Source organism: Phyllostomus hastatus, unplaced genomic scaffold (genome assembly GCF_019186645.2).
Source record: "Phyllostomus hastatus isolate PE091 unplaced genomic scaffold, TTU_PhHast_1.1 phas_contig_469, whole genome shotgun sequence".
In the NCBI taxonomy this organism is placed as follows: domain Eukaryota; kingdom Metazoa; phylum Chordata; class Mammalia; order Chiroptera; family Phyllostomidae; genus Phyllostomus; species Phyllostomus hastatus.
This window is the reverse complement of record NW_025333885.1, coordinates 31581-42227: the sequence shown is the minus strand read 5'-3', so window position 1 is coordinate 42227 and position 10647 is coordinate 31581. Positions and strand designations below refer to the sequence as shown.

The 10647-nt window shown below is 40.4% G+C and overlaps 1 pseudogene; it reads left to right on the top strand.

Annotated features, from left to right (window-relative positions):
* The first annotated feature begins 287 nt into the window (after nt 1-287).
* On the top strand, nt 288-6046 carry LOC123823075 (annotated as a pseudogene).
* The last annotated feature ends 4601 nt before the right edge of the window (nt 6047-10647 follow it).

The following is a 10647-nucleotide window of genomic DNA, read 5'->3' as shown; positions in this document are numbered from 1 at the left end:
CCTAGAAGGGACTGGCAAGAAATATTCAAAGATATGAAAACAGGGACCTACAACCAAGATTGCTGTACCCAGTAAAACTTTCATTTAGAATGGAAGGACTGATAAAGAGCTTCCCAGGCAAGAAATAACTAAAGGAGTACATCACCACCAAACCAGGTTTATATGAAATGTTAAAGTCTCTTTTTGAAGAAGAAGAAGAAAAACATGAGTAATAAAATAGCAACAAATACATATCTTTAAACAACTGAGCTCTCTTGCTCTGATGTGCATGTTGAATTGACTGAAGCATGGTTATGGAAAAACCTAGACCCCTGCTGGTGGGGCAGGAACTCATGAAACAGTACAGTGATCCCTCACCTATCTCAGGAGTTACGTTCCAGAGACCCCGACGATAGGTGAAAATCCGCGAAGTAATGGTGTTATATTTATTTTATTATTTATGTATATTTTAAGACTTTATAAACCCTTCCCACACTCCTATAAACCTTTCCCACTCTCTTATTAACCTTTCCAACACTCTTATGAACACTTCATATGCTCTTAAACACTTTCTATACTCTTAAACTTACGTAATTTTAACAACCTATAAAATTCTATATGGGTACTCACCAGTGACGTATACTATACCTTTAATGATAAAGACCATGAACTATGTAGCTGTGCAGTACTGACAGCGATGAAGGTGATGACGATGAGATGAATGTACTGCACAGCCAAGAAGAGCATTACAGCTCTTCTGAAGGCACCACTTCATCAGGTTCTTCATCAGGTGGTGCAGTATCTGTGGCCTGGGCTGTAACTTCTATTTCCACTAAAGGTACAGGTGTAACTGATCTCTTCACCTGAGTGATGAACATAGTTATGGGGAGTTGCTGGCACTGCTTTTTATCCACAGAGGCAGCTTCTCCATGCAGAGAGATGCTCTTGAGTCCAAAACGTCTCTGAAATTTGTCAAACCAGCCCTTGCTGGCACTGAATGGGGTTGGTCTGGTGGGAGAAGCACTCAATGGTCCTTCTTCTGCATTGCTGTCCTCGTCTTCATCCTTGTCATTGTTGTGAATGTCTGTGCTTTCTGCAAAACTATTATAAAGTTTCTTGGCCTTTGGATGGGGTTGGTATCCAGCGAGATATACTTCTTCCTGCAGTCATTTATCCACAGGGCCAGTGCAAACTCTATCCTCACAATGGCCTTGTTCCTGGAAGTGACCACCCTCTTTGCAGTCTTGTTAAAAGTCATTGTTGCCACAGACCTAATATTCTTCTCATCTTTCTGTATGTAGCGAACAGTAGATTCATTGATCCCGTAATAGTGGCCTACAACTGCATAGCTTTTGCCTTCCTTTAACATGTCAAGAAGTTCCACCTTTTCTTTGATGGTAAGCATATTCCTCTGGTGCTTGGGTTCACTGCCAGAAGCCTTAGAAGGCACAGAATGTTTGGGTGGCATCATAGGGCTTGAATTAAATTCAAACTTTTACAAACATTTCACAAAAACACAACACCGCAGAGCAACACTACACGCAGCAATCAGACGTCAATGTGAAGTGGACAAGGAAAGATGCTGAACATATGGGCATAGTGCATATGGGCACAGTGCAGGAGACCAAACAGACCAATGCTATGGTCACTGAGACAATCAGCGCCCAGGATACAGAACACAGTGCTGCGGTTGGTCGCCTTCCATTCCATCAGCCAATAGTGTGCTATGTACAATCTCACGTTGGCAAACTTGCGAAAGCAGTAGTGGCAGACTGCATTTCCATTGTGTACAGTATGGTATTCATCCACTGATGAAAGACATACTGTATTTTATTTCAATTTAATATACTTTTATATGTTTGAATGACCTTTTTTATATTTTTTATACTGTTTTAATTTTTTTGGCAAAAATAATTAAAATCATAAATATTATATAAATACCTATATACCACAAAATCTCATGATATAGCAAAAACTCCACACTACAGAATTAGATATATGTATTTTTAAAAACCCATGATAGAGTGAAGCCACAATAAGTGAACCGTGATATGGCGAGGGATGACTGTATTACATATTACTGAACCAGGCCCCAGACATGTTCCACAGAGTTTATGGCAAGAACTCTTCTTATGTCCATGGGGGAATGGATTAAAATGGAAATGCAGCAGATGAGGTCTGTGAACAGAAAGAAATCCATAGCAAAGTGAGGTCACAGACCTTTACCAGTTGTCATACTAAGATTTTCCATGTTGATGCTTATATTGCTCTGAATGCTGGTGTGGTCGTCCAGGTGATAGGGTTGCTCTCTAATAACAAGCAGGCTTTGAGAAAATTCATGCAGACATTTGTCCTTGCTCCTGAGGGCTTTGTTGCAAATAAGGTCGATATTCACAATGGTATCTTCAGATACCAATGTAAGAGGCTGTTCTGCATGGTATGGGCCCAGCTCCCACTCACAGATGCATGGTACCCATGCCCAGGGATAGGTTCTCCCATGGGGAATCAGGCCTGCAATGTGCCTAGGCTGCTTTGAATCTTGCTTTTGCTAAAAAACTCCCTCACCCTGAGTTGAGGACATTTACTTCAAAGTTACTTCCTAAAATCCATGCTAAACCTTCGAAGGATGAGTGTAAGGGGTTCAACCACTTTTGCCTTTTCATTTGCAAATATCCCTCTTCTGTGACGTGATTAGTAGCATTGGCTCCTTTGTTTTCTGTAAAAGGTAACCACCTAAAGCCAACCCAGGCATAGTAAATGAGGACCATCATGTAATGCGTCCAGAAAAAGAAATAAAGGACTGTCATGGCAGAGGCCTCGGCTTTTTTGCTCCCCTTCAGAGTGAAGCCGTCCACCCTTTTCCTCCACAGGACTCAGTAGTCCTTGTGAATGTCTCTCCCCCATCCACAATGTTGTGGACCCCACGAGCCGGGGTCCGCATCATACCAAGATGAGGTCATTGGTGGCTTTGTTACTGAGCCTCAGGAGGAATCTGAGGTAGAAGTAGAGGAACCTGAAGAAAGACAGCAGACACCTGAGGTGGTACCAGATGATTTTGGAACTTTCTATGATCAGACTGTCAGCAATGACTTGAAAGAACATTTAGAGGAAACTATTGTTGAAGCAGAGCCTCATCCTGTCCTGGAACCAGAGAAAGAACTTGTATCTGAAATCTAAGAGGCAAAGTGTGAGCCAGCATTGGAAAAAATTGCTGTTGAGGATGCTCATAAGAGTTCTTCTCCAGCACCTATAGACATAGCTCAGATGGAGCAGGAAGGCTTGAGACATTATTCTGGGCATCTGTGGCCAATAGGAACTTTTCTACTTACTGGGGCTCTTAGTGGAGCTCTTCTACTTACTGGGATACCACCTCATTGTTTAAATATCAACTTCCTAACCTTGCCCAGAGTCTAACCCTGAATCTGAGGTTCAACCCCAGAGGCTTCAGAGGGATCAAAGAGTGTGTGAACAACGAATAAGTATTCCTCCCCAGAGGGGACTTAGACCAATCTGTGAGGCTGGTGAGTAAAATGATGTGAACCACCTGAAGAACTGTGACACCCTGATAGTCGCCAACTCTTCACTGGCAATCAGCCTCATGAGGTGGATAAATCAGAGCTTAAAGATTTCTTTCAAAATTATGGGATTGTGGTTAAACTGAGCATCAGCAGTGGTGGAAAATTACCCAATTTTGGTTTCATTGTGTTTGGTGATTCTGAGCCTGTTCAAAAGCTGTTAGCAGCAAGCCCATGGTGTTCAGAGGTGAGGTTAGGGTTAGGGTCAGGAAATATTAGGATGTCCTCACCCTCTCCCCTCCCCGCACCAGATGTGAGTTGGGGGAGGGACAAATGTAGCAGGGCCATTGAGAGCTGTTCTGCATACCAACAGCTTTGCAGCTAACCTCTGGTGTGGTCATTTAACATATCTATAACCTTTAACTGGTTGCATAGATATGTCAAATAGCTGTGCCATGCTCTGAGCCAGGGGGATGGAAGTAACTTCCCCACCGAGATGTAACTGGGGGGCAGGTCTCCTGAGTTACAGCACCTGCCTGGGAGCTTGGAGAAGATTGGCTCCATGACACGGGGCCATGCCTCTCCAGACTCCTGATGGCAGCCCAGTGAAGCTGGAAGAATATGAGTGCTGGCAAGTGTAACTGATTGTAGGAGGAGTTGGAAATTGGGCTGCAGAGGAAGATTGGTGCAGGGATTTAAACCCTGACTCGGCAGCCATTGCAAGGGACAGCCATGCGTCTTTAGCAGACTGGGGACTCCCGCAGCCCTGTGAGAGAGAATCACCATGCAGCTTTAGCAGAGAAGCGCCACTTGGCTTTGGCAGAGTGGTGATCCCCCTTCCTCGCAGACATTGGAGGGGAGAACCACGTGGTTTTAGCTGAGTGGGGACTCCAGTAGCCCTGAGATGGAGAACCATGCAGTTTTGGCTGAGTGGGGACTCCCATGGCCATTGTGCAGAGAGGACCACGAGTCTGGGGCAGTGGAGAGAGAACCTTGTGGCTTTGCCAGAGTGGGGACCCCTGCAGCTTTAGAAGGGGGAACTACCACCTGGCTTTAGCAGAGATTCTGGTGACACAGCTGATGGCTCTGGGAACCGAGGGAGGCCTACCAGCTGAATGGATTACTGGGAAGAACTGGAGGCTACCTGAGCCACAGACTTCTATTTGTTTTCTTGAGATACAGTACCCCAGAGTGGGCAAAGGGGGAAGGAAGGACTGTGTGTGTTTGTGGGTGTTTTAAAGGACTTTGGGATTTTGATGAAGACATTAGGTCACTACTTTAAGTTGTGTAGCATTAAATAAACATTTCCTTTCCTTTTCACGAATCTCTGACATTGAGAGACATCTTTCCTCTGGCGGCGGACATAACGAACCGGGGGGGTTCCTTTCAGGTAATAATATATCGCCCTTAGGCCCCCCTTGTTGTTCTGTAACATGACCCTGGCTTAGAAACTGCTTAAGTTTGTACAATTTTCCTTTTTGTGTTAATGGTGTGTGTTCCCTCCCTTCTCCTCTTCTCACCTTTCAGTCCTTTACTTCCAATTTTATGAAATAATATTTTAGAAGAGAGTATATTTGAAAAAAAGAGAAACAAGACTGCATACCCTTGCTTTACTTTGCAAGGACTGATTTTTTAAAAAATAGTCATTTCCCCAAAGTAATGTGTCTTGCTTATTACTGATATTTGGTATGTTTTATTGGTTGGGATATTTCTTATTTTCTACATGTTTCAAAGCCTTTGAGAAATATGAGATATGATAAACATTTTGAAGACAGGAAAAACCCAAACTGTTTCTTCTTTGGAGAGTCATGACTACTTTCTAGTGTGGACAAACTGCCTTTGGAAAAATGGACAGTTTTGATTCTTACTGGAATGGTTAAATACTCAATAAAAGGTGTTAGTGAAAGGTTTTTTCTTTTGATATAGGATAACAAAATGATTCTAAAATCCACTGTTTTTACCTTGAAATTCAAATTGAGAGATAGGTTTTAAATATCTACAATGCTACTGGTGCACTTTCTCAAATTGTTAGGATTCTGAAGTAGAGTTCTTTTTCATGTTTAATTTGTATTTGTAAAAACAAACAAACAAAATACCAAAACCATAATCCACAATCTGAAAACACAAAACCAGAGAAAAACTGTTGTGCCTTCTATTTATCTTTGGTTCCAGCCTTTGCAATTGTTTAAAGAAAAATTATTTTAAAAAGTCTAGATTTGTTTTTTTTTCAGGTTCAGAGTATGTTGAGAGTTGTAGATTCCCTCTTTTCAACTTGTATGTCTTCTGTTCATTTGTTTTGCCTTATTCTGAAAATGAGTCTCAAGCTGGAATACCTAATAAGCACGGAAGTCCTTTGACTTAAATAGTTTGTGTTTTATTTCAGTATTTTCAGAATTGTAGTTAACCCATAAGAAGAAATTTGATTTTAACATTGGACTTTGCAGATGTGCTTGAAGATGCTAGTCTTTTTCCTTAAATCAGATCCATGTGGTAAATTTTCTTTTTGTTTATAGTTCTCTTTTGTCAATGGGCATGCAGTAAGTGCATCTTAGAAGTGGCCTATTTTTATATTAAAATATTTCTGGAAGAAAATTAAAAAAATACAATTGAATCTAAAAAACCAAAATAAGCAAAGAAGCAGAATACAAACAGAATCATAGATACAGAGAACATTTCTATGGTTGCCAGATGGGAGGAGGATGGGTGGTTGGGCAAAAAAGGTGAAGGTATTAAGAAGTACAAATTTGTAGTTACAAAATAGTCAGGGGGATGTAAAGTACAAGCACAGGACATAGCGTAGCCAAAGAATACATATGCCTAATGCATGACCATGGACAATGGTGTGGAGATTGCCTGAGGGAGAGGGGGGTGGGTTGGGTGGAGAAGGGCAAAGGGGGAAAAATTGGGACAACTGTAATAGCATAATGAATAAAATATAATTAAAAATAAATTGAATTCACCATCACTGTGCCCTTTCCAGAACTGCTGGCATTTTATGTGAATGGACATTATGCATTGTTTTTTCGGTCTGTGTTCTTGCATTTAGCATAATGTTATTTTGAGATCTATATATATCATTTGTTATATCAATGGTTTATTACTTTCTAGTGCTGAGTAGTATTTGAATATACCACAGTTTGTTTTCCCAATTTATAAGATATGGTTGTCATAGAACGGTGGAACATACATAGTTAACTGAAAGATGCGTGGAACATCTACAACAAAATCCCAGAAATAAGTGCTGTTATACCCAAGACTGTGATATGTGATTAAAATGGAGAGTGTAAGTCTTTTTTCAAGATGGTGCTTTAAAGTGAACTTTGTGAACAGTGGCCATACTTTCGAAAAACATCCCAGAAGTTGAATTGGTGTTAAAGGCCACTGGGCAAATGCATATAGATTTCAGTGTTGCTAAGGAAACTTTCAGAGACATATCTGTATCTCAGCTATCAGCGGTTATCTCCCCAATTTTTTGTTTTGGGGAGAAGGTTCTAAATTTTTGTGGTAAATATTCTCCATTCTCCCTTTGGACTTTATCTATCATTTACTGCTTCACTCATTCACATCTTTAATTTTGTTCTCACCATTTCAATTCCCTCAGCCTATAAACATGCTTAGAACTTACCTATAATTAAAAGTTTTAAATCTTGGTCTTGTTGCCTCATTGGGATACCATTCTATTCATTCTTTATTTCACTAACAAATTATTTGCTTCCAGTACTTGACTATCAATTCACTGTTTCCTGTTTGAATTGGGTTTCTCATGTATATCTGTCTTAGTCTGTTGGGCTGGTGTAACAAAAATGTCATAGCCTGAGTGATTAAAAAAGAAGCATGTATTTCTCACAGTTCTAGAGGCTGGAAAGCCCCAGATCAAGGTGCTGGCATATTTGGTGTCTGGTAAGAACTTTCTTCCAGTATCTTTACATGGCAAAGAGAGAGAGGAGAGAGAGAGAGAGAGAGAGAGAGAGAGAGAGAGAGAGAGAGAGAGAGAGAGAGAGAGAGGGAGAGGGAGAGAATGAGAGAAAGAGAGAGATCCTATGTCTCCTCCACTTTTATAAGGGCATTAATCTCATCATGAGGGCTCCATCTTCATGATTTAATCTAACCTGATTACCACCCCTATACCACCACATTGAGGTTTAAGATTTTATGATATGAATTGGGGTGCGGGAGGACACATGCATTCAGTTCCCAACACCTATCTATGGAAACTGTTCCCTTAAATGTCACCAGTAACTTCATAATGGTTAGTGAAGAAAGCCTTTTCTCTTTTTCATAACAACCTTATTGAGGTGAAACTGTCATATAATAAACAAGATGTTTTTTTATCCTTACCTGAGAACATGTTTATTGATTTTAGAGAGAGGGAAAGGGAAGGAGGGAGGGAGGGGTTCATTGATGTGAGAGAGATACATTGATTGGTTGCCTCTTGCATTTACCCCGACTGTTGACTGAACCTGAAACCCAAGCATGTTCCATATTCCCTAGCCAGGAGTTGAACCTGTGACCTTTCAGTTTACGAGAGGATGCTTCAACCAACTGAGCCACACTGCTCAGGGACATGATTATTTATTTATTTATTTATCTATTTAGTTATTATTTTGTTCAAGTACAGTTGTCTCCATTTTCACCCCACCATGCTGCCCTGCCCCATCCATCCCTGCCTCCCACACTCCAACCTACCCATTTTGGCTTTGTCCATGTGTTCTTCATACATATTCCTTGATGCCCCCACCCCCATTATCCCCTATTGTCCCTCTACCCCCTGCTCTCTAGTTACTTTCAATTTGTTCTTTATTTCAATGTCTCTGGTTGTATTTTGCTTGTTTGTTTGTTTTTGGGATTAGGTTCTACTTATAGGTGAGATCACTAGAGGTGAGATCAGATCATGTGGTACTTGTCTTTTACTGCCTGACTTATTTCACTTAGCGTAATGCTTTCCAGTTCCCTCCATGCTATTTCAAAGGGTAGGAGCTCATTTTTTCTTTCTCTTGTATAGTATTCCATTGTGTAAATGTACCACAGTGTTTTGATCCATTCATTTACTGATGGGCACTGTTTCCAACACTTGCCAATTGTAAATAATACTGCTATTAACTTTGGGGTGCATAAGTTCTTTTGAATTTATGTTTCAGGATCCTGAGGGTATAATCCCAACAGTGGTATTGCTGGGTCAAAAGGCAGTTCCACTTTTAGTTTTTTGAGGAAATTCCATACTGTTTTCCAAAGTGTCTGCACCAGTCTGCATTCCCACCAACAGTGCCCTAGGGTTCCCTTTTCTCCACAACCTCTCCAACACTTGCTGTTTGTAGATTTGTTTATGTTGGCCATTCTCACTGGTGTGAAGTTTTATCTTAATGTGGTTTTAATTTTCATGTCACTGATACTACCGATACTGAGCAACTTTTCATATGTCTCTGGGCATATGAAAAATTGGGCCCTCTGTAGAGACATGGGCCCTCTGTAGAGACATGATCTTTTTAAAGGAAGATTATTTGTCGATGATATGCAGCATAGATTAGAAATAAGAATTGCTGGAATATGGAAGTCAAAGCAAGGAGTCTGTGGAAGCATTAGGAGCATTAGTTGTTAAGACCAAAGGCAATGAGGATGGACAGGAAATGAAAACTATTACAGGTTTCAAAATTTAAGAGGAAGAAATAATAGGGCATTATATTTTCTTAATAAAAATTTAATGAAAGCAATCTTTTATTTTTTTCCACACTTCTCTTTAGGTGGCACTTACAATTTTTGTCTGAACACCTAATAGGAGAATAGTGTTCTAGACCTGGTTTGAACACAAACTCTGTGTGACCTTCCTTACACAAGCCATATAACCTGGAGAGCCTGCTTTTCTCTCCTGTAAAACGAATTTCCTACAGCATGTAGACTCTAATCAAAAACTTCTCCCAGTTCCAGATTTTTCTGATAATGAGAATTTATTATCTTGAATTTCATCCCTAGTTAGGCCTGAGATGACAGACAAACTCAGGTGGAAATGAAAAGAATAAGTGAATTGTGTGGACTAACTACTCACACAGGGCCCTGGTGAAATACCTAATCACAGTCTAGATTAGAGATCCTCTCTGACACTGTGCTTTCTCCTAAACATGAAGGGAGCTATGCACAAAGGAATTGGGTTGTATGTAGTCATTTTTGCTTTTGCTCTGTTGGGTCAAATAGCACTCAAGAGGTTAGGTGCTTGTAGCTGAAACACACATAAAGTTCAGGAAAAGAAGTAGCCTAGAGTTTGGTTACTTTTGACAAATTACAGGTCAGTAGGGACTGCCTATTAAGATGACCCAGAGGAAAATTCAACTTTTAAATTAATCTCCTGTGTTCCTCTGGCCCACGCCAACACCACACATAAGACAGAGGATACTTCTAGTCCTTCATTATAACTGTTGTTCTCACTGATTACTCTCTGGTCTCTAAATGCTTCTCTGTGGTAAGAATAGCAGTTAACAAAGGGAGTTGGGTTCCCCAGCGGACTTGATTAAAACTGTTGTGGTTATAAGGTGACTAGCTAATGTAAGTCAATTAATGTACTATGAACCAAGCTATGCATAGAGAACATATCCAGGTGGCAAAGGGAGAGAGAATTGAAGCCTATTCAAACTCCAGAGAACTGTTTAGCATTTAAAGGTGAATTCTTGGAGAATAAAGAAAAAACAAAAAAACTCTGAGAATTATGGCTTTGATTACAGAGCCCTGTCAGGTTAATTGTTTAAAAATAAATATTTTGCCATGGCTGGTGTGGTTCAGTGGATTGAGCACCAGCCTGTGGACTAAAGGGTTGCTGGTTTGATTCTAAGTCTAGGGCACACGCCTGGGTTGTGAGCCGGGTCCCCAGTGTGGGGCACAGCAGTGGCAACCACACATTGATATTTCTCTCCCTCTCTTTTTGTCTAAAAATAAATAAATAAAATCTTTGAAAAAAATAAATGTTTCATCTAGTTTTCCAAAGTTTTGTCTTTGAAATGACAGGTACTGCTAAATGATAAATGTAGGAGGTAGACGTCTGGAGACAGAAACTTATGGAATGCCCAAGTAATGGGAGAAAAGTCAGGAAAGAAGAATGAAAAGGAATAGTCTAAGAAGTTTTAGAATTAGTCTTGTGAAGAATTCTTAAAGTTCTCAGCATTCTGTT